At 43.2% G+C, this 22,964-nt stretch overlaps 1 protein-coding gene across 2 annotated transcripts in view; it reads right to left on the bottom strand.

Moving 5' to 3' along the window:
- The window catches only part of PID1 (phosphotyrosine interaction domain containing 1), a 66,415-nt gene extending 44,147 nt beyond the window's left edge, over positions 1-22,268 (bottom strand). The window contains exon 1 of one of the 2 annotated variants that reach the window (XM_085862941.1): positions 22,090-22,268. The gene's annotated coding sequence lies outside the window, so the exon portion shown is untranslated. The remainder of the gene's footprint in view (positions 1-22,089) is intronic. The other variant, XM_085862940.1, reaches the window with a different exon arrangement.
- Positions 22,269-22,964: the final 696 nt, after the last annotated feature.

The following is a 22,964-nucleotide window of genomic DNA, read 5'->3' as shown; positions in this document are numbered from 1 at the left end:
ATTCCTGCTTCTCCATTTACTAGTGCTCATCGCCATTCGTCATGGCCGCTCAGTTCCATCTGGTTAAGATGAGTTCGGCAGATCGACATGCAAGGTGAATAAATACCTTCACAGTACGTCTTTCTTTCCTTCAGTAAGTTATTCTCCAAAAGATATTTCAGGATGAATGTGCTTCAGAGTTATTGTTGTTGTTTTTGTTGTTGCCATGGTCAGTTCTGCTCGAACAGGCCCGCGGCACGGAGTTAGCCGATCGATCTCCCAGGAGCGACCCGGAGATCCCTCACATCTATGATGTTGTGCTCTTGTCTAAGTATGGCCAGGATCATGCAGTCTTCCATAATGTGTTTTATTGTGTGCCTGGCAGAGGTTGTAAGATGTCGTCAGTGGTGTCTGCGTGTCTGTGTTTGTCGTGTAATAGCTGTGGGTGGTGTCCACAATGGGAGGCATGCAATGTGAACACGATCGGACCTGGAGAGTAGTTGGTCTGCGTCATGGATGGGTGGGGGTTCACTGCCCAGGATAGTGTTTGAGCCTGGTTTGTTGATTGCATTCATGGTGATGTGGGTGCGGACATGTTTTTTTTTTTTTATAGATTCTGTTGTTCATTGGGAGGATGTTTAGGAAGATGTCACTGCAGTATCTTTGTGGTGTTGTTTTAATGTGTCTTGGGGCCTATGGGTGGTTGCACATGTTGTGGCAAGGGTGATTATGGTTGACATTTGCCATTGCAAGGAACTGTGCTTCTCTCATGTCCAAGTGGTCTTTGATTTTTAGAATTTTTACTTCGGTGTGTCGGTGCTCGATGGGTGTTGTTCAATCATCACAATGTGCAACGTGTGATGAAGCAAAGGACTTTGTTCTGCATGGTCTGTAGAGTGTTGAGATGTGTGTTTGATAGGCTGGTGGCCCAAGATGAGCTTTTAAAAAATGTATACATGGTCGAGGCTCGTATAAAAGCTAACACACAGAACGTAAAACAAGGGGAGCAGGAGACAAGAGGGGTGGGAGAGGGAAGCACAAAACAGTGGGGAACAGAGACATTTGGAAATCTGTGGAAGGGAGAGGGATGGGGCGGGGAACACGGGTAAAACAAGATGGACATTACAGGGACTTTCAGGTCCTTACACGACAGGGAACTTTCGGGAAGGAAAGCAGGGAATTTGAAGGAGATGCGTTTGGGGTGGATGAACGGGAGTAAAAAAGATCATGGTTTTGGATGGGGGAAGATAGGAGATGGTGGTGAACAGCTGTTTTGAAGACCTGGAGGGAAGAGTGGGATTGAAGAGAGTGTGGGAATGTGTTCCCAAGGACGGAAAAAGAGGCATAAAAGAGTGAAGTTGAGCAGTGATTTGTTAATTTGGTAGTTTTACCAGAAGGGGGTTGCTGGCAGACCTTGAGTGCCCTGAGGAAATATGCGGGGGACATATCGCAGAGAGACGGAAGAAGACAGAAAGACCACTGATCTGCCTGTGGTGAGAGAGTGAGAAACCCAAAGACTCAGCCTCTTGGCAGAAGATACCAATGATCCTAAATGCCTTTGTTTCCACAGTGTGAAGCCGAGAAAGATGAGAGGCAGGAGCACCAGCCCAGAGGGGTAGAGTAGTACTCTATCAGGCTGTGGCCGAAAGCTTTGTACGTGGTCAGGAGCTCAGGTGTGCCAAGGAAGGACTTTGCACGGTGGAGGATTCCAAGTAGGTGACTGGCATTGGAGGCCAGTTTAGAAATGTGGCTTTCCCAGGATATATCATGGCAGATGGTGAGGCCCAGAAGCTGAAAGAAAGGACATCTTCCAGAGTATTGTTGAGAAAGTAGTTGGGAGGGGGCGGGGGGTTCTTCTGACGGTCCTTTAGGAGAGACATCATGAGAGTGTGAGATTTGTCAGGATTGAAATTCTCAGGACGAGTTGATGTCGGGGAAAGTAGAGATGGGAAACCAGCCTAGAAGTTTGATGGCTGCTTGAAGCCCTTTCAGTCAGCCTGAGTGAAACGCCAGACTCGGCGGTGCTGAGGTGGTTCTCTAACAACAGCCAGAGAGATGTCTACTTTGACAAGCACATGGGCAGATGAACCAATTGGAGCAGAGTAAGAACAACAGATATTTTCAGGGAAATCTCACATATTTTCAGGGAAGCTGGTATCGTTAATGACTGATCTAATGTACTGTTTGTATATTAGTGTTGTTTCTTTGTGGTGTCCGAAGTCGGTGAGTGTCCTAAGTGTTTTCAGCCTGGGAGTGCATGTTTTTTTTAACGTTTGTGACATGATCTGAGAATGACATGGATGTGTTAAAAGTGATGCTGAGTATTTATGTTTGGTATGTGTGTGGGATGGGCATGTTGTTCAGTGTGATGTGTGGTGCAGCACTATGTTCCTTGGTGTAATTTGTTAAAAGAGTGACTGTTGATTTTGAGGGGGCTACTTTCAGTCTGTTGATGGTGAGCCAGGTTTGTGGGGCGTTGAGGAAGTGTTGAAGTTGCACTGTGACGGCGTTGATTTACTTTGGGTGGAGGTATTGATTATATTGTCCGTGTTCGAGACCATTTGTATGTCTTCGGGTGGTTGTGCAATATCATGGATGAACAGATTATAGAGTGCAGGGGAGAGGACTGAGCCTTGAGGGACTCCATTAGGAAAGTATTGTTTGTGTGATAACTTTCCGTGAAAAATTACGAATGACTGTCTGCATGATAGGTAATTGGCAAGCCAGCGTTTGGTGGTGTTGTGCATTTTTGTGTTGGGTATTTTGTTTGTGAATAAGAGCTATGGGAGTGTGTCAAATGCTTTTCTGCTGTCTATTGTGGTGCGAATAGTTCGTTTTGGTGGTTTTCTACTGTTGAAGCCTACAAAGGTGTTTTGTGTGAGGATTTGTGAGGACAGTGGTGGTGGAGTGGTTTAGTCTAAATCCATGTTGGGTGTATGAGTGGGATGTGAGGGTTTGTGTCAGTATGATGCATTCTGTAATATTGGAGGGTGTGCATAGTAATGTGATAGGTCTGTAGGATGCTGCCCCTGGTGGGATCTTTGTTTGGTGTGAGGATGGTAATGATTTTACCAAATTTCCAAATTTAGGGAATTCTTGAGTGTTGTAAGGAGAAATTGTGGGGGCTGATACTCCGTGTCGTCCACAACGTTTTAAATGTAAATTGGAAATGTTGTCAGGGCCGGAAACCTGTGAGTTGTTGATATTTTTGATTATTGTTGTTTGTGTTGGCGTGAATGGCGTGATGGTGGTGTCGCGTTGGCAGCTTAGTTTATGTCTCGCAATACTTCCTTCCTTTTTTCTGGGTTCTATATGACGTGTTTGCATCATGGTCCATGAGGATGTTAATTTGTTGTTTCTCTGATGGTATGTTGTCGGTGGTAGTTATGGCTGATTGTGAGGGTGTTATGCCACTGTTGGAGTTAATGATGCTGTTTGTAGTTTTGTACAAGTTGTTCGTATTGGTTGAGTGATCTCATCTTGTGCGTATAAAGGAGTGCCATTTTTGTTTTGTTTTTCCACTATTATTTTGTTGTTGATCTTTGTGTTTAGTGTTTAAGTCCTTTCTACTATGTCTTGTGCTTTGGGTGTTTGTGTGTTGTGTTTTAAGTTGTCTCGTTTGGTGAGGTGTGCGATATGTAGTGTGTAGTTGGGGTTGTATTTTTTTGAAATTGCCCTTTGGAATGTATTTTGTCATTGTCGTTGTGATAATCATATTGAACCGATTGATGTGGATGTCAATGTTGGTGATGTCATTATTGTTGAGTTGTTGGAATTCTTGCTCAGTGTCATGCACAAAGTTATCCCACATCAGTTTTTTGTAAATGGTGAATATTTTATTTTTGTTTGTGTTGAGGTCAATCAGTATGTTTATGGTAATGATGACACATAGGTGATCTGAAGGGAGTTGTTACACTGATCTCCATGTGGTTGTGGTGCAAAGTAATGGGGAACAGAATGTTATGTTTGTTGACGAGTTATTGTAACCAGCTTGATGTAGTGTGTGTGTGTGTGTGTGTGTGTGTGTGTGTGTGTGTGTGTGTGTGTGTGTGTGTGTGTGTGTGTGTGTGTGTGTGTGTGTGTGTGTGTGTGTGTGTGTGTGTGTGTGTGTGTGTGTGTGTGTGTGTGTGTGTGTGTGTGTGTGTGTGTGTGGATGTGGGTTAGTCTGGATCATTCAATATAAATAACGAATTTAGATGTGTGGCAATGGTTTGACCTCGGGAGTTTGGTTCGTGATGGGTTGGTGGGTGACCATGCCGTGTCTTTGGCATTGAAGCCCCCTCCGATGATGGTGTTTGGGAGTGAGTAAAGCTTCGGTGGTTGTGGTGAGTATTTGGTTGGTACAGTGGGGGATTTGTCTGGTGGTATGTAAATGTTTATGATGTTCTTGTGTGCTTTGTTACCAGTTTTGATTTTGAAAGCTTGAAGTTCAAGTGTGTTGTCTGGTGGTGGAAGTGTTTTTGTGTCTTGTGTGATATCTGAGTATCGAATTGAATTGTGAATGTATGTGATGAGACGTCCACCTCTGACTTTCAGTCTGTCTGAGCGTATTGGTGCACAGTTGGGGATGGTCAGTGTTTTGTTTTTCTCATGTAATTTGGTTTCTTGTACGATGGCTATATGAATGTTGTTTTTTGTGTCCAGCGAGAATGAGGAGAAAGGGGAGGACTGCCAAAGAGAGGTCACTCCTCAAAGAAGAAAAAAAGAAAGAACATTTGTTGTCGATATGTGATGCATGTGTGAGCATGATGTATGGTGTTTCAGTGTTTGTGTGTAACATGATAGGGAGTGGGCCGGTCCACGGGGACCAAATGACACTCTGACCATGACCTCGCTGCTCCGCCTAATCCGGGCAGCAGGGAAGAGTGGAGAAGATTTGGCCCCTTCTTGCGTTGGGGGATGCAACCACCACAAATAAGCATTCCCAATAGTTGCGGAGTTATTGTGAAAGGCCGAAGCGAGCCCAATATGCATTCAGTACACTTAAAATCCATAAAAGAAGTCAGAGATGTTAACGTTGCACCTCTCCTTATCAACTAACAAAAAAAATGTAGTGTGTGTGATGGTGTGACCTGGACTCTCATGAATTATGTGAGAACGATTTTACCATCAGCAAGAAATCTGCCAACAGTGTGCTTGAAATTTCCCACTTTGGTGAAATTGTATTAATGATACAACCATCAACAACTCGATTCGTTTTTTTTCTTCATGGCAAAAACATTTTTGGGATTCGATATTCGTTTCTTGGGGTATTGCGACGGGTGAAGAGGTGCACAGGTCCCGTTTGAAAAACATGTAATGTCCTTACAATATAGTATTTCTGAAATGCTTTGTCCAATGTTGCAGTAAAGTATTACCAATCATCATCATCATCATCATCATCATCATCATCATCATCACATCATCATCATCAATGATGGAACATGAAGGAACATATGCTGGCAGTCAGTGCAGGGTGAGGATTTCACTTTTCCAAGATTTGTCCAAGTTGTTTTTAAAGTGTGTTCCAGATGTGGATTCCACCAGGGAAGTTGGGAGGCTGTTCCAAACCTTGAACATTCTTTGACTGAAGAAACTACTTCTGAGAAGTACAACCTACACCTCGGCTTGAACACCTTCATTGATATTTGCAGGAGTAAAGAGATCCAGCCATCCATTGGGACCATTCTCTGTGCAGAGCATTTGTGCTGCCAAAGCAGTCTCCTGGGCACAATCCTGGACAGGTCACCACTCCAACACAGGATACTCAAATCGCTCAATCATCCCAGCAAGCTGGTACTCATTTTGCCAACCTCAGAAGGATGACAGGCTGAGTCAACCTCACATGGTATCAATTCAATTTCAAGCAGGATTTGAACTCGGGACCCTCGGATTCCAAGCCCACCATCCTAACCATCAAGCCAGCATCAGGCATACCTTGATTGATGCTTCACATTAAAAAAGATAGAGCATAGACAAATAGTCATGTGTTGGCAACCATTACACAGGCTATGCCGGGCCTAATGGCATCATCCTGCAATTGTAGTTCCTTGTAAGGGAACCATTATTATTATCAGATCGTGGCATACCGTCTCTAGATTTCTGACTTCCTCCACTCACAAGGTAAACGCATTAGTTGCTATCAATGCAAACCTTTTCTCTCTGCCAGTGATGCCAGAGTGCTCCAGGGCAATGTTTTGGGCCCATTCTTGCTCCCCATCCATGTAAATGACCTCTCTGATACCCAGGAAAACCCTCTCTTCCTTTTTGCAGACAACAACCACATCATGTCATGTAGTACACCCCAATCCCAATGAGAGGCAGACAGCTACTGCATTATACTCCGCTGATATGGAATTGATTAGATGCTGTTCCGATAAATGGAGCTTTTCCTTCATTCACAGAAAATCTCACAGACTCGTGCTGTCGTTCCAGAAAGATCATCAAATGTTCCCACCTCTCTATTTATATGGCTAGCCAATGAAAAGTTTCACCCTCCTGAAATTCAAGGCTTTATCATCTGCCATGACCTTGCATAACCCGACCATGTAGCAGAGCAGGCCTTCATAGCCAGTTGCAGATTGGGCATCCTTTGTCGTTCCAAGTCTTTCCTTGAAAATATAAAATTACTCATAGCACACAAGACCTTTGTCCGTAGCTCAATGAGTACTGCTCTCCACTATAATCTCGCATGCCAACACTGTATCTGCCTCTCGTGATTTCTGCAGAATATATAGGCGATAGCACTCAACAATGTTGACATCTCCCATGATGAGGCAGAAGCACAAGACTTGCAACTTTCAAATTGCAAACATGTTGATGGTCTATCAATGTTACTGCCTCTCCTCCGGTCTAACTCCATCTTCTGTCACAGCCCTTTGGCCCTCCCCAACAGTTGCAGAATGCACACATTCTTGCAGTAACCCCTTTGTGGCTGAACTCCAAAATTCCAGGCTTACTGCGTAGCACAACTCTTTTATTCCTATTCTCCCACATGTAGAACCACCTTCCTTAGACGGTATTATAACACTTACTTCCAGGACATCAAGCAACCGGTGCACCACTATCTCATGTCACCCGCTCCACTCCTTTCCTTTCGTTCATGTCCTTGATCAGTGTCCAACTTTTTCCCTGTTGCCTTGTTGTCAATTCATTGCCACTTTACCTTGCATCACAACGCTCTTCCATGAGCCGAGATTTTGAAGGAAAAATATAATATAAATAATGAATTAATTTTTAAAAACACTCAACTTCTTATATCAAATGAAAAGTCATTAAAATAGGGCTGGCCACCACAATTTCCATTAGTTATGATGATTGTTCCTTAAATAATGGAAATCTATAACCAGACTTGGTGGCATAATGGTTCGAGCCTTCTTCGTCATGGAGATCGGTGGTTTCGGTCGGTGGTTCGAAACCGGTCGAGTCATACTGAAGATTTAAAAAATGGTATATGCTGCTTCCTTGCTTGATGTTCAGCATTTAAAAGGAGTGAGCACGGACAAACAACATTTGGAAGGCAATGGGAAATCACCCAGTATAACTCTTGCCAGGAAACTGCTTTGGCAGCACTGATGCTCTGTGAAGAGTATCGTACATCAACGTCAAATCAAAACTGGATGTATGATTGGTTTGCACCACCTGGTGGATGTTGAGTATAAACAATTCTAATTTGAGCTGGAGAACTAAAATTAAAGCAAATTACAAACATGAATTTTTGACACTTCATGTAAAACGGAATATGTTTGGGATTGGGTTGGTTGATTGAGCATCTCCATCTCTTCTGAAATGTCCCAAATATAGCACAGCGCCTCAAAGAGCCTCTTCTAACCAAATCCTCCTACCTGGCTTCTCGTGCTGACCTTGTTTCTTACTTAAGGCAGAGGGTTTAGGCAAGTTCCCGGCACGTTAAAACCGGGTGCTCTGGGTGGGTATAGCTCGTTAGCCATTCAAGGCTATCTGCTAAAGAGAGGGACAACTCTGATCTCATACCCGGGTAGATGGCACTCGTAAGCCTTAATTGGCAATCTGTCTAGAAGAGGGACAACTCTAATTTCAAACCTGGGTGGGTTGAGCTCATTAGCCTTGGTCAGCAGTCAACCAAAGATGTGAGTAGAGACACTAATTGTTGTCTTGAAGTGGACTAGTCAACCCCTCCCAGCCCTTTTTGCCCTGTGAAGATACAAACTTCCTATATTTGTCTTGTTTCAGTGCATGGGGCTGGTTGTTCCATTTCAAGGAACTTTAGTTTATCATTACATTCATGTACATTGAGCCCTGTGTCTGACAACCTGAGCCTGATTACTCTGAAGGGTACAGGCTAAAAACATGTTCCAGGTCATGGCCGCTTGATAGCACAGGATCCCAAACTCAATGGTAATGCATCGAGAGGTTAATGTATCAGTGGGTGTAAAATGCCGGGGTAGATACACTGCCATGGACATGCATGAATGGTGGGTGGCCATTGCATCTACTTCTGGTTGCTTTCCTGAAGCCATCAGGGTGCCTCTGCTATGACTCGGGATTCATTTGAACTCTTGATATCTCTCATTGTGGCCTTGCATGTGATTGGTGAACTAATGATCCTTTTTTCCCTTGTCTTTCTTTTTCTATATACGTATTATAATACTATGACTATTCAATCCAATGAAACTCATTCTAAACCTCCATTTTTCGAGTTCCTGCCACCAAGGGTACCTAAGTCGACGCCACTAAGTATCCGCTATGCTAATATCAGAGGGATTTGTGGCAATTTCTCTTCCATCCAATCTTTCATGAAACTGAACTCTCCAGATTTGCTTGCTCTTTGTGAAACTCATCTCCATACTGAGGTGTTATCTGAATATTTTGCAGTGTCTGGCTACTAGTGGGGCAGATATGTAGCATTTTTTGGTGGAGTTGTGCACTTCTGGAAAGAAGCATGAAAATTTGCCCTGGGGGGGGGGGGCGGGGAGTGGGTTGGGTATGCTGATGTCAAAAATTGCGGGAACCACGACGTCACTCCACCGGTTCTCGCCAAAAATTAAGAAATTCAAAATGGCCACTGCAAAACACATTTTTGCCCATAAAATGGCTCTAAGTAGCCCGATTGCCTTGATCTTGATGTCTATACCTATGTTTTTGAGGTCAATGAATCCAATAAAAACACATGAGAATACTCATAACCTACATCTTCATGCTGAAAATTTTAAAATATTGTTGTTATAACACTAATTTTCATTGAAACGTATCATAGTGATTTGCACCTAACCTTAATTCCTTAAATAATTGTGTTCATGCCACTAGAACAGAAACCTGGTAAGGCTTGAATTTAGCACATTCTTGATGTTATTCATGCACCATTGTCATATAAATGCAAAGCAAATTGTGTAAATGTAATAAATGTAATAAAACACAAATTTTCATCATCCAATCTGATGTTGTTGTTTTACTCAATCATCATTTAATGCAGAACTTTCAGATGACATTGGTGACTTCCAATGTCTCACATTATACATGCTTAATTGATTCAATTCCTTTCAGTGATTTCACATTTCAGAGCTTCTTTCAGTGTTTATATACAAAGCACAGATTATTGATAATGATATTTCTCGTCAGCAGGATTATAATCAAAAGTATCTGGACCAAAACGTGACGAGATGAACTGGAAATACATTTATTCAAGTATATTCACCAAGTTATCTTTCCCATTTTTCAGAAACCAGTGACTTCCATGTGGTGATGATCATCTAGCTGATTGCCATGTCCAAAAGACTTAAACTTGCTCCTTGGGCATGCGCTGCACCGGTTCAACCGACAAACTGGGACATTTGTGCTCTGTGTCAAGAACATGGTGGAAATCTCATAAACCCATCCATAAAGGTTATGCGACACTAGCTACGAATTGATCTGCCCTTAATGAACTGAACCATGTGCCATTGAGCATAAACATTTCACGACTCGATGATGGCGACGGCATGGAGAAACGTTGGCTGAGCATGAAGCGAAATGGCACAAAGCATGTTACGTCCTGTGTAATGCAACAAAAGTGGAGAGAGCCAGGAAGCTGCAAGAAAAGGCCTGTTCGAATACAGTTCCGTCACCACTGAAAAAACACCTTCGCAGTTCAACCACTCCAGCATGTCCAATGGAAACAGAAGAGAGTCATCGACCAGCTTGTTTTTTCTGTGATGAAACAACAGGGGACTTTCACAAAGCCAAAACAATATCCCTTGATACTCATGTCCGAAATATCGCTACAGAACTCCGAGATACAAAACTGTTGGCAAAATTGTCAGTTGGAGATATGATCGCTATTGATGCTGTATATCACTTAAAGTGCTTGACATTATTCTATAACAAACATAGATCTCAACGAAGACATTCGATTGAAAAGTGTCACCAAATCAATGCAGACTCACTTGCATTTGCTGAGGTGGTATCTTATATTGAGGAATATGGTCAATTGGGAGGAGACCAGAATCATGTTTTCAAACTTACTGATCTCAAGGCATTGTATTGTGAGCGGCTTCAAAAATTAGGTGGTAACACAACTGGAAACATCCATTCCACTCGACTGGCAGAGAAACTCCTACAGCATATTCCAAACCTAGAAGCTCATCACAGCAATTTTGGTACTGTACTGTCATTCAATGACGATATTGGTGACGCCTTGCTCCACGCCTGCAACCTTGATCTCTATGATGAAGCCGTCATGATGATGAGAGTAGCAAAACTGATTCGCAAAGAAGTGCTTGAGAAAAAATACCGCTTCAGTGGTTCCTTATGTGATGAACAATATGACGATCTCCCAGTGTCCCTCTCTGCTCTGGTCGGAATGATTTTAGGAGGTTCAAATGCAGGACAAGTTATTGATGACAATGAAGTAAGCACAGCTGCCTCATCCATTGCACAGTTATTGGTCTTCATTGCTGTTAAGCATGGGAGGAAAGAATCTGTCGCAGTACGTCACAACTCCGACTGTGAGACTGTTCTCCCATTGTACCTTGGCCTACTCATTCATAATAGAACACAAAAACGGGATCTGATTGACATTCTCTTTCAGAAAGGTCTGTCTGTATCATATGACAGAGTTTTGCAACTGTCCACAGAGGAAGCAAATAGAGCAATAGACATTTATGAGAAGGAGGGCATTGTCTGTCCTTCTACCCTCAGAGACAAACTATTCACCACTGGAAACCTGGATAACATAGATCACAACCTGTCCTCAACTTCAAGTTATGATTCTTTCCATGGAACAGCATGTGAAAAGGGCTGTTTATCAGGCAGGGCATATCTGGGGACAGTCACTTGTAGGAAAGCCCAATGTTCCATCACCAGATATATGGCGCTGGGAGAGAGTGAAAGATGATTCCCCATGGACTCCATGCTGGTCTACTCTGCCAGATGCAGCCAAAGGTTGTCAAGAACTGTTGAAATGTGGATGCAAAAAGGAATGCACTAAAAGATGCACTTCTGTCAAAGCAAATCTGCCATGTACACAGTTGTGCTTCTGCTCAGGACAGTGTAACAGAGAGTAAGAAGTAAATCTTGGCCATGTTAACACAACACTACAGTGACATAGTGACTGATATGTTAGAGTAATTTGACAACATTTTAAATGGACACATATGCTGCACCCTTAGCACATGGTTTTCCTAGTTTTTCCATCATATAGTTCCCCTGCAGTATTGAGAAATACATAATATTCTAAAGGAACCTCATGTGTTGTACCTGATCATTCCATGGCTGAATAGCACAGAGTTAAGCCTGGCTACTGGAGCAATAGTAAACCCCTGGTGGTAATTCTTGGAACTTGTTCATGTCATTTTGTTGTGTAGCATAGGTGTCCCTTTAACAGAACGAATGACACACAATTGGATCCCTTAAACTCATAAAAATTGTATTGGTGCCAAGATGGCAATCGGTGCACTCACTTTTGATGTTGACTGTTGAAGGAAATTGCGCTATGGGCGTTTTAAATATTTTTTTCACAATAAAGATACATATTAAGAGTTTTCACGTGTTTTATTGGATTCCTTGACCTCAAAAACATAGGTATAGACATCAAGATCAAGACAATCGGGCTACTTAGAGCCGTTTAATGGGAAAAAATGTTTTGTGGTGGCCATTTTGAATTTCTTAATTTTTGGCGGGAACCGCTGGAGTGACATCGTGGTTCCCGCAATTTCTGAAATTGGCACACCCAAAAACCCCCTTGGGCAAAGTTTCATGCTTCTTTCCAGAAGTGCACACCGATTTCACATATCCGCCGCACTATACATCCTCCATTGGCTTGATTTTTTTTTCACCTTCTCATGGTTTGTGTATTTATGCAAAGGCCTCTCTACCACTTGGCCATGAGGGCTCCCTTGAGGACACGGCACAAGAGTTTACATGCTTTTGCCGGGCACTTTTGCCACTGGCTACCTATATTTTTTGTATCGCTTTCCATCATTGCCCAATTTTGCTATTTTTGATGCTATCACTGATAGTATTGTCATGGCACTGTCTCGACATTCAACTGCTGACATTATGGTCTTTGGAGACTTTAAGGTTCATCACAAAGAATGGTTCATTCACTCTCACAGCACAGATGCTCCTGGTGTCAGTGCATTTAACTTTGCCATGTTGCATGACCTCACTCAGATCATTTCAATCCTGATGTGAATTCCTCATCAAATTACTGAGAACAAGTATCTTCTTGATGTATTTTTGTGCTCAAATCCTGGGGTTTGTACTACAAAAATTCTCCCCCTTCTCACAAACTTTAATCATGTCAACATCAAAGTTCAGATTTCTTACTCCTCACCATCAACTGTTGTTCATCCTGTCCATGAAACTGTCTTCCAATATAACAAGGCTGACTGGGCTGCCTTGTGTTCTTTTCTTGCCAATATTCTCTTCCATTCCATCCATTGGAACCAGAATCTGTGCAGAACATTGGTGCTGCCAAAGCAGTCTCCTTGGCTATTGGGCACAATCCTGGACAGGTCACCATTCCAATGCAGGTTACCAGCAATCTGGCACTCATTTTGCCAACATTAGAAGGATGACAAGCAGAGTCAACCCCACCTGGTATTAATTCAACAGCCAAGTGGGATTTGAACTCAGGATCCTAGGATCCCAAGCCCACCACATTAACCATTTAGCCAACACCAGGCATATATTTCGTTCACTGGAACTCAATCCTTTGTCACAACCAATCTGAAGCTGCCAAGGAAGTTACTGAGTGGATCCGTGTTGGTATGACACTCTTTATCGCTTTTCAGACCTACCAAGTGAAACCACACTCTCAGCCAATGTTCACTCCAGCTTGTTCTGCTGTTATCGCCATTTATAATCACTTTTTCAATTAGTATCGTCATGTTGTCTCGAGTGAAGTGCATCACTTGTTTTGCCTTGCGAGCAATCACTGTCAGCGAGTATTAGAGAATGCTCGGCAACAGTATGCGGAATCTGTTTGTGATTCCATCTCAAATAAATGGCGAGGTTATCAAGATTTTTGGATAAATGCTAATAGCATTTTCAACCATAATCGATCATCGATTCTTGTCCTCATCAATGGCCCTGAAGTGCTTGCTTCTCCTATTGATAAAGTCAACCTCTTCGCAGAGCATTTTGCTGCAAATTCCACACTTGAAGACAATGGACACCCATTGCCTATTTGTCCTTCCCATCTTGACACCAGGCTATCATCACAACTAGGAAAGTTGCTAAGATTATTCTAGGGCTTGACATCTCAAAATCTGCTGTAACAGATCGAATCCCTGCCATTTCTTTGAAGATGAGTTCACCTGAACTGTCTTCTGTTCTCTCAAAATTGTATCGCTTGTGTCCGTCAAAGTCTGTGTTTCCACCTAGCTGGAAGCAGGCTTCTGTAGTCCCTGTCTTTAAAGGCTCCAGTGAGAAATCAGATCCTTCTAACTATCGGCATATTAGCCTTCTACCCATTATAAGCAAAGTGTTTGAATCCTTGATCAAGTGACAACTCATAACTCATCTGGAAACCCACAACCTCCTTACTGATGTCCAGTATGGCTTTCAACATTCAAGGTCTACTGGTGATGTTTTATCCCTCATCGCTGAACATGTAAATATGGCTTTGGATCATCGTGGAGAAACCAGGGTTGTTGCTCTTGACATCTCGAAGGCTTTTTGCCCAGATGACCCAGATGACAGATGACTCAACACTGTATACTACCTACCCATGAACCTTAGCTCCTCCTCCTCATGTACATTCTGCTACCACTCTCAATCAGGACCTAGAGAGTGTGATTAACTGGGGAAAAGACTGGCTTGTTAGTTTTAACCAAAAAAAGACCCACTTGTCTGTGTCTAGTTCAAGATCACCTTGTTTTCCAACCCTGTCTATGGATTCTTCACCTTTGCAGGAACTTCCTGTTATCCGTCTGCTTGGATTGGATATCAGCTCAAACCTCATGCGGGAAAAGTACATCGCTGGTGTAGCTAAAAGGGTCTCCAAGCACCTTGGCTGCTTATTTTGTGCTCGGCCATACCTTCCTCAAGCTACTCTGCTCCGTCTATACAAGGCCACTATCCAACCTGTCATGGAGTATCATTGGCATATTTGAGCTGGTGTTCCAGCCTGTCAGCTATCTCTTCCTTGACAGAATCCAGCGACGTGCTGCCATTCTCGTGGGACAGGAGTTGGCATCATCCCTAGAACCTCTCTCGGTCCGTCGCTTCTTTGAGCCTTTTCTACACATTCAGTCACTTGACACATTTGGCAGGATTCTTCCCATCCATACATTGTATCTGTCCCGAGGAGTAAGACTATGAGGTATTCTAGTTTTTTTTTCCCGCACTGCATGACTTTGGAACAGTTTCCTCCTGATGACTCCATCTTTGCTCTTTACTTCTTCGGGTTCCTTCTGGGTCTTCTGTTTCATTACCTGCATCCTGCTTCCCCTTCAATCCCAACCTACCTCAATTCAAGAGGAATGTCAATAGATTCCTTTTTCTGTTTAAAATATCTCTACTTTCCTTGGTGTAGCCCCCACCTTGAGTGGCCTTTGCTTTTGTGGTTGGCAAAATCTCATTTAAAAAAAAAAAAAATATATATATATATATATATATATATATATATATATATATATATATATATATATATATATATATATATATATATATATATATATATGTTTGAAAAACACCTCAAAATATTATTCGGATGACTACTCCTCTGGGACAATGCAAAAATGCTGCTTACGAGTAGCCTACTGCAGAACCTGCAAACTCGGGCCAGTTAACCTCTCATTTTAAACAAACGAGATTCCCTGAACTGAATAGAAAAGTAACCAGACTATGACAGAGAAAAACACTCGTCACCTTTCTAATCATGGATATCAGATCTTAAAATATGAAATGTGTGTGCAATCAGGCACAGCTGCAACGAACTTCACATCCTCTAACATTTGGTTTCAATCAAAAGGCACCAATTTATTCAGGAAAACATTTGATATGAAAGTGTTTATACTTCTTTGTTTAGCTTTAAAATGTAAACAACCCACGATTATTTAATTAATTAATTGTGCTGGACTCAGTTTGGCTCTTGGTGCTCATTAATTAATGGTGCTCAGCTTGGCTCTTAGTGGGTTTTTTGGTATGGTTTTAAATAACTCCAGAAGGCAATGCAGTTTCTAAAATGAAACACTTTGCATTGTTAAGTCAAAGTATTAACCCCTCCCCATAAATTCCTTCCCAAATCAAAACATATTTCATTTTTATTAAGTAAACAGGAGAGGTTTAGGAAAAGAAAAGGAGAAAATTAATTATTATATAATTATTTTGACGTGAGTGAGTGTGGATGTGGAGCATGAATGATGGGCCTATTGGACCCCTTCGGCGTCCAGATTTCCTTGTAATTACTTGCATTGCATTAAATGTATATAACATAAGAAATTGAAATTAACAATCTCAATTCTTTTCAACATGGACACTGGGAGAGTTGAAATGATGTTAAATGAGAAACGAAGACCAAGTTTTAAATCAGCACTTGGTTGAAAAGTGAATTGAGAAATAAAGTGGTGCGTGCATTGAAAACAAGTTTTTGTTCTAGCTGTTTGCTTTGTGCAAACAAACTGTTTCCACTGTTAACCTTCCCCCTGAACCACACTTGCTTGTCAAGAGATATTTTCATGCAAAATAAAAGGCCAAAACTTTTCATCCATGTTGACTCCATCTCACGGCCTGGTTTCCAGTGTTCAGAGCATGAAATAAATTATTGCGATATTGTGATAATGAGCTTAAAGAGCAGGTTTTGGGTCGCTGATGACTTCGCGTGATTCGAAGGTTGTAAGCACATTAATAATAATCGTTGGGTATTTATTTTCTTACATTTGAAACTCAAAATATGCTAAAATTAACTTTTAAGTCAAAACTTTTGTCAGTGATCGAAAAACAGTCCGGAAGTTACCGAAGATGCTATGACGTCACGTTCTCCAAAAACTTCGTGAACATTCGGAAACAGCGTGTGAACAATGGCGAGATGCGAATCAGAGAGTGATTTCAGCGGCATTGAAATTGAGTGTTTTCATTCCGATATTGCCGAGGATGAGTCGGAGGATGATGGGAATTTATACTATGGAGTTTCTGGCCCTGAGCCATATAAATTTGAGCCACTTGAAAGTACCAGAAAACGGCCTATTTCGTGTACACGTGGCAGGACTGACTGTCCGGCAGTTCACACTGACAGACTCCACCACACAGATTGGTTTGTAGATTTTCATTTTCTTATTCAATGCATAAAATAATGTAAAGTTTGATTCGTCTGTTACTTGATATAATATTTTTTTTACCTCCAGTCGCCTGGTGTTGGCTCAGTGGTTAGGGTGGCGGCTTGGGATCCTAGGGTCCTGAGTTAAAGCCCCGTCGGCCGCTGAATTAATACACCAGGGGGTTGACTCAGCCTGTCATCCTTCCGAGGTCGGCGAAATGAGTACCAGTTCCAGTGTGTGTACTGGTAGAGGGGCACTGCATCAGCGACACAGTCGCACTTCAAGAAATGATAGCTACCCCGGCAGCTAAGCTGCCATACGACCACCACCAACCCTCGAGTCACTCAAGAGTCAGAAATAGAATGAATCAATAATGGACCCAAATATATTATACACTGTAGCCTTGGCGTTGAAGTCTTTCTGACAGCTGAGCTTGACCCCAGCGAAAGTGAACAGTTAGAACAAACCCCAACTTTCAAGTGACTGTTGTGGCATATCCATCTATAATTCCAGCAGTGTGTGTGCATGTGTCTGTCTGTGTCTGTGTCCGTGTCTGTGTCCGTGTCTGTGTGTGTGACTGCTGTGTTCTCGCCAACCACTGGTCTGATCTAATTGAAACTTACCAGGTATATTGCTGGGGACCTGAGTATGTGCCTTTTCAAGGTTTGATATTAATCGGACAAGTGCTTCCCAAGTTCTTCCCAAGGACACGTTGCTGCGTAGGCATGGCCTTTGGGGAAGAGATTCTCAGCCGCATTCCCCATTATGGGTTACAACATACGGACTTCCAGATAGTGTATTCTAATAATTTCTCGATTTCTTATGCGCATTTATAGATAAACACAATGCCCCAATCATTGAGAGGTGACACAGTGTGAGAAGATGAAGCAGGAGCCAGCTGAAGAGGAGAAGGCTGAATGGTGGGCACAGCGTCACGCTTGTTTTGAAACCGAGCTCACTCATTGCGTTGCCTTCGTAATCCTCGGCTGTGAAATGGTCACCACAAATGACAAGTCTATCCAAAGGGTCCTCTTTACCCGTTTTCTTTGGGGGAAAATTCGCCAATTTTGTTTGTACAAATCTTATCCACTGCCGGTGAATGTTTGATTCCTTCGGGAATTAGTGGGGGCGATTACCCGTTTTCCAGCCATTTTCGCAAAACATGACGACACACGTACGAGGCATGATGTGCAACTATCCAAATAACTTTGTTCTACAATAATTCAAAATAAAAAAGGATAATATAGACAGTTGCAAGCTCAAAATAAGCGAAAGAACGGCCCGCTGAACTGGACACTTCTTCAATGAGCGAGTGAGCGCCGCTTTGTTTTGGAGAACGTGACATCACCATCCATATATGGGCACACGGCTGTTTTTTTCAACAGCCTCGAGAAATAACAACTTCGGAGTTAAATTTCATTAATTTCCTCAATAGTTACGCAACCACAATAGTTTGCATCGAACTATTTAATGCACATATAATCGTATTGATAAATTTTCAGAGCATGTTTGGTGACCCGCAACCTGCTCTTTAAAAAAGAATATGTATGAGATGCAGTTTGCAACTTTAAAAAGACATTGAGCAGGCACATGATTGAAATGGTTTGGAGGAATACTGTATAGAAATTGAAAGAATGTAAAGTCCCGTCCCCCTCCCATTTCGTCAACATTGAGCAAAAGAGGGGCGTCAAAAACGATTGTGCATGAGTCTGGGATTGATTTTTGACTCAACTAGAGGTCGTTGGATTGATGTTTCGCAGATTGATATTTCGCAAACATCACAAAGTGCACCATCCCTCGGGTGGACATTAATCTGGGGACCCGTCTGCTCGCGTCAGTTGCAGGTTGTCGGTAAAGACCTCTCGGTGTCTTTCGAGGAAGATAAGGCGAGTTATTGACAGCAGCCTGCACGAATTCCAAATTCAAACTCTTGACTTTACAAGTTCAAACTCCTGACTTTACAAATTCATACTCTTGACTTTACAAATTCATACTCTTGACTTTCTTTCAAACCCACACTTGGCTAACTTGGTGAGTATACCATTAATTGAGGGAGACCTTCATCCTATAGTGGATTGATACAGGCTGGAAGAAGAAGGAAGAAGAAAACATTCAAGGGTACATTTGAAAATGAGCACTCTGAGCTTAAATTGGCAGAGATAGAGAGAAACATTGTGTGCATGCGTGTGTGTTTGTGTGTGATGAAAATGTTCATAATGGAGATTAAATAGTAAAACTTTGGTCATTTTTGCATATACTGTATACACGATGGTGAGATATTGTGCTGATTTGAGAAGCAACACAGGCTTCATGGCCAAACGGCTTCAAAGCGGAGAGAGAAAGAGATAGAGACAAAGATAAAGACAGAGAAAGAGACAGAGAAAGAGACAGAGAAAGAGACAGAGAAAGAGACAGAGAAAGAGACAGAGAAAGAGACAGAGAAAGAGACAGAGAAAGAGACAGAGATAGAGACAAAGATAGAGACAGAGATAGAGACAGAGATAGAGGCAGAGACAGACAGAGGCAGAGACAGACAGAGGCAGAGATAGAGACAGAGACAGAGACAGAGATATTTCGAGAGAGAGAGATTAAAAGATATTTTGACATTTGTTCCTCTTTATTAAAGATAGTAGCAAACACAACCCATCACTTTACTGACAGGAATATTAAGAGGGGGGGGGGAGAGAGGAGGGAGAAGAATGAGAGTGGGGGGAGAGAGGAGGGGAAGGGAAGGGGGAACAATGGGGAGGGAGGAGGGAGAGAGAGAAGGGGGAACAAGGGGGAGGAGGGAATCGGGGTGGGGGAGGTATGAGGGGTGAGGAGAGGGGAGCAAGGAAGGGGGGCAGGGTGTGGAGAGCGATGCTTCACCAAACATCGCTATACACTCTGGGAAGTGGGGTGGGAATGAGGATGGGGGAGAAAGGAGGGAATTTGGGAGGAGGTAAGCATGAGGTGAGGGGTTCTTGACTTGCGTTTGGTAGTGGGACTTGTGGAGAAGGGGGTAGTACGGGATTGAACGAGATGAGTTACGTTAAAGCAGCACGTTAATACAGCAGGTGGAGACCACCGGGAGATGTCAATGGGGAGTGGAGAGGGGAGGGGGTAAGTGTGAGGGGAGGTGGAGGGTTGGCAGCATGAGGGCAAGGGAAGGTAAGGCAACATGAGGGGAAGAGAATGCGGTGTGAAGGGAAGGGAAGAGAAGGCAGCATGAGGGGAAGGGAAGATAAGGCAGCATGAGGGAAAGGGAAGATGGTGTGAGGGGAGGGTAAGGGAAGGCAGTGCAAGGGGAGGGGGAAGCAGCTTGAGGGGAGGGGAAAGGGATGCAGCATGAGAGAAAGGGAAGGTGGTGTGAGGAGAGGGGAGGGGAAGAGAAGGCAGCATGAGGGAAAGGGAAGGTGGTGTGAGGGGAGGGGAAGGGAAGCCAGTGCAAGGGCAGGGGGAAGCAGCTTGAGGGGAGGGGGAAGCAGCTTGAGGGGAGGGGAAGGGAAGGCAGCATGAGGGAAAGGGAAGGTGGTGTGAGGGGAGGCGAGGGGAAGAGAAGGCAGCATGAGGGAAAGGGAAGGTGGTGTGAAGGGAGGGGAAGGGAAGGCAGTGCAAGGGCAGGGGGAAGCAGCTTGAGGGGAGGGGAAGGGAAGGGCGATAAAATGCGTTAAAACAGCAACATTTTCTTTTTAACCACCTGGTTCTATATAAAACTGGGCAGGAGCATTTAAAACCCACACAATCTGCCAGGACAAGGCCTGCCTGCATGCATGCTCACACATACAGTGACCTTTGTACACTTCCGGTTAGCTCACTCCGAATCTGATTCCTATGGGCAACCCAATCCGCAAAGAGCAACCGTCTATCTGCCACCCAGACGAATGTTGCCGCGAATGCAAACCATTCAACCAGAAGGCACGTGATGTGATCGGTGGGTAAATCAAAACATGTGGAGTGTGAGAAGCACTCCCCTGATCCCCATTGGACATAGTCCGACACATATTTGTATTTTCCTTCATTTATTTATATTGTCATCATACGTACTTCCTGACTGTTATGGTGAGTATCACCACGGATTATGTCTCACATGGTAAAACCGCATAATCTGCAAAGAACAACCATCCATGCGACACCCAGAAGATTGTTCCCGCTAATCCAAACCATTCAACCAGAAGGCACGTGAAGTGATTTGCGGGTAAATCAAAACATGTGGAGTGTTACAAGCACTCCTCCGATCTCCATTGGACATATTCCTACACCAAAGCGTCACCTCCAACCCAGAGGCCTCGGCCCGGCGACACTGTCAAACAGATAAAGGTGTGTATGATGTTTAAACGTACGTCTGATGTTTAAACGACTAATTTGGTCATCATTGGTTAGATATTTATCGGTATGCCGTCCTGATGAGGGCAAATAAGCCCGAAATCCGGATAGGCAGCTCCTTTTGATGTTTAACTGATGTTGACCATATATATATATATATATATATATATATATATATATATATATATATATATATATATATATATATATATATATATATATATATATATATATATATATATATATATATATATATATATATATATGCGGGGTATGCTTACACATTGTAAGCAATAATGAACCGCGCTTCTTAATTGTCTCATGTCGCTTACCTGCATTTATTTTTTCATTTATTTATTTTCATTTACGGACTATTTCCAATGGTTCTGTGGTTTTTCCTGGTATATCAGCTTCGATGTCCATCGGCACACAAGATCTTTTTACGTCAATGAGTCAGTGAATCAGTGAATGAGTGGGTAGAATGAGCTTTATATATTAGTTGTAGCTTGTGATTGAGGGGGTGAGGGTTGGGTTGGGTGGGGTAGTTGTGGGAATGGGTATGATGAGTAAATAATGTTCCAATGCATGGAAATGTAAGGGGGAATAGTTCTGCCTTCGTAAGTAAATAACACGTACACTGTTTACTTTCCAACGACACGGCATATTTTGAGGAATTGTGCTGATTAGTGAAGGCAGCACAGGCTTCACGGCACAGACATCGAGGCTCATGGAACAACAGCATTTCCCTTTCATGAGTATTTGTTAAAACAGATCGCAAAGTGCCAACATTTTGAACTCCACTTGCCCTTGTAAACAGAAGCTCAGTGAGCGAGCTGTCGTCCATTCACGAAACTCAAAGTTGTTCATGCCGTTCACAAAGTACATACGCAGTTACTACAGTTTGAGTTTAACAAGCATCTCAACACGTTTCTTCAATGTTCCACTGGTTTTTCGAGTGCGATGGACACAGCTTACGGTATCGCCCAAAACAAACACTCCAGACTCCACGTATCAGGCCACACAGTGTAGAGGGATTTTGTGTCTCTGGATCAACCCAACACACTTCAGCATGAACCACCGTACGGTGTTCATCCCTCACTCGTCTTACCCCGATGTGCAGAGGTCACGCCACGACGTCCCGAACAGCCCGGAGAGATCCTTTGCTCAAACCGAACGTGGCACCAGCGGAGCCGTGGAGGGAAGAGTCCGGGGGTGGGGTAAATGGGGAGGGGAGGGGGTTGAATCCAGACAAGCAGGGAGCAGGGTTTCGGAATGGAGCGAATAATTAGTGTTTGTGTGTTGTGTGGTGGAGTGTTGAGTGGTGAGGATGGGGGTGGGGTTCAGGGGGGAAGGGAATTGGAGAGTGGAGACGAGATCTGGAGAGGGGAGGGTAAGAGAGGAGGCAATGAAAACATCAGACGGTAGATGCAGGATGTCCATGACGATGAGGAAGAAGCATGAAGAGTGTTTGGAAAATTTGGAAAAAAGAAAAATCGTAAATATCGGTAAAGGAATGTTGGAGTGACCATGATACTTGAAGAGGATGAAAGGAAACCTATTTTGTGATGTTAAGTGCGATGTGTTCAAATGTACATGAGAAACAAAGTTTGAGTCATCATCATCATCACCATCATCACCATTTTAAAGCCTTTATCCCGGAGCAGGGGTCAGCTTTTTGGGGGCCTCCAATCATGGTACCCTTTCTTGTGGCAATGTTTTTTTATGGCCGGATGCCCTTCCTGACACCAACCAACCCCCCTGATGTTAATTCAGTGGCCAGCGGGGCTCGAACTCAGAACCCCAAGCCACCACCCTAACCACTAAGCCACCACCCTAACCACTAAGCCAACACCAGGCTCATAGAAACAAAGTTTGAGTGAACTCTTCTTATTTCTCTGCCGCCCGTTTACCTTGAGGACAGTATTGCTTGGTATGCGGTGCACACCTCGTATTCATGGTCAAAGGAATGGTCCTTACAAAGGC

This window comes from Eptatretus burgeri, chromosome 17, assembly GCF_056783735.1.
Source record: "Eptatretus burgeri isolate ZD-2024b chromosome 17, Ebu_testis_v1, whole genome shotgun sequence".
Classification (NCBI taxonomy): Eukaryota; Metazoa; Chordata; class Myxini; order Myxiniformes; family Myxinidae; genus Eptatretus; species Eptatretus burgeri.
This window is presented reverse-complemented; position numbering and strand designations above follow the sequence as displayed.